General features: G+C 52.3%; 1 pseudogene; it reads right to left on the bottom strand.

Annotated features, from left to right (window-relative positions):
* Nucleotides 1-256: 256 nt before the first annotated feature.
* On the bottom strand, nucleotides 257-1,077 carry LOC149864408 (uncharacterized; annotated as a pseudogene).
* Between the last annotated feature and the right edge of the window lie 541 nt (nucleotides 1,078-1,618).

Raw genomic sequence — 1,618 nt, 5'->3', positions numbered from 1 at the left:
GCTAGACATATGTTAACAACAGAAAAGAAAGAAGGAAAGAAAGACTTTTTTTGACCTTTTAGAAAGGTTTATTAAGGGAGAAAATAGGGTAACAATCCAGCAAAAAATAAAACACTGCCCATGTAGGGGCCTAGATATAACAGACAAAGCCTAGGGTTATGGCCCACAAGGCCTACCCTTACAGTCTAAAATAAAAATATCCAGTACATCAGCTTGCTGAGACCCCTGCCTCTAGCCTGGGAAAGGGCTAGCAGTATCACAGTGCAAGGACTAAACAGCCACCCTCAACACTACAAAGCACCCCCTGAATTGCCCAACGTGCCTGGAAGGTGGGAAACCTTCTGCTGGAGGACTGTATGCCCAAACTCCAGTGACAGGTGTGCCTGCTTCAAAAACTGGAAGAGCCGCAGGGTGTCGTGTGAGCTGGCCTCAGCAAACTGGTTCCTGTGGCTCTTGAGAATGGCCATCTTAGCCTGGCTGAATAAGAAGTTGGCCAGACAGATGACACACCCATTGGCTGCCAGGTAGGGGAGTGTGAACAAGTGAACAAGGACTAAACGGTGACAGCTGGGTACATGTGAAGAAGGCATGATGAACATCCTCCTCTATGTTTATGTGGCAGATGAGAGTGCTGGTGGCCCCATGTAGCAAGTGCCACTGGAGGTCACCAATCTTTTGGGAGATGGGGGGCTTATAAAGAGTGCGCCAGGTGGGGCCAGCTGGCATGAGTGCCAGTACTGCTATGCGTCTCCATTACACCATGTCGAGCCAAGTGGCAAGAATATGGGCATGGCAACCCTAAATCACTCACAGATACAGGTTCTTCCAGGGGAGTGCATCAAAGCGGATCCCGGTACCACTGTCAGGATACACAAGGAGAGCCAGTAAGGTTACTATCCACAACCGGGACAATGGGCAGTGGTGAAAAAGGCTCACCCAGGACATCTCTGGCAGGGAGGGCTCTCCATCCTTGGAGGTGTTCCTCCAGGGCAGCTGCCACATTCTCTGGGAGAATGGCCCACACATCCCTTAGGAAGTGGGCAACACAGCAGACTGAGTGCATGCCCAAGTAGGTGGCCAGAGCCTCAGCTGACGACCAGTCTCACTGGGTCATTTTGAGGAGGTGTCCCAACCAGATGATATGTGACCAGATGAGGGAGTTGATAAGGCTGCTAGAAGTGAGGCTTGGTAGCCTGCACTGCGAGGTTGGGTTATGGACCAGGGGCTCTTGCAGTAACTGTGGAAACTGCAGATGCCTGACTCAGGGCAGGAGGCAGAAGGCAGCTCACCAGGACTACATCATGCTTTGATAGAAGAGTGGGAAGACACCCCAGTCCAGGAGGGTGGGGTCCAGAAGGAAAAGCTCCCAGTTGAAACCGATGCCCTCCACCCAGTGCAAAAACAAATTAGCTAGCTGCCACCAGGGTAGGGGGTCCTTGCAGCACAGGAGCCTTTGGGGGGCCTGCAGGTGGAAGGCCACCACCCTGCCAACCAGATCAACTAAGCCCTGGGCCCCCTTGACCAAATAAAGAATGGCTCAGGGGAGCCAGTGACGCCTGTCCCAAAAGAAGTCCACAAGCAGTTGCTGGAGCTTCTCAAGTAGGTCCAGCTTCTCAAG

The sequence above is a fragment of the Crocodylus siamensis genome, chromosome 5 (genome assembly GCF_052110815.1).
Source record: "Crocodylus siamensis isolate JL-2025a chromosome 5, ASM5211081v1, whole genome shotgun sequence".
NCBI lineage: Eukaryota > Metazoa > Chordata > Crocodylia > Crocodylidae > Crocodylus > Crocodylus siamensis.
Note: the sequence above shows the minus strand (reverse complement) of the source record. Positions and strands in the feature narration are given on the sequence as shown.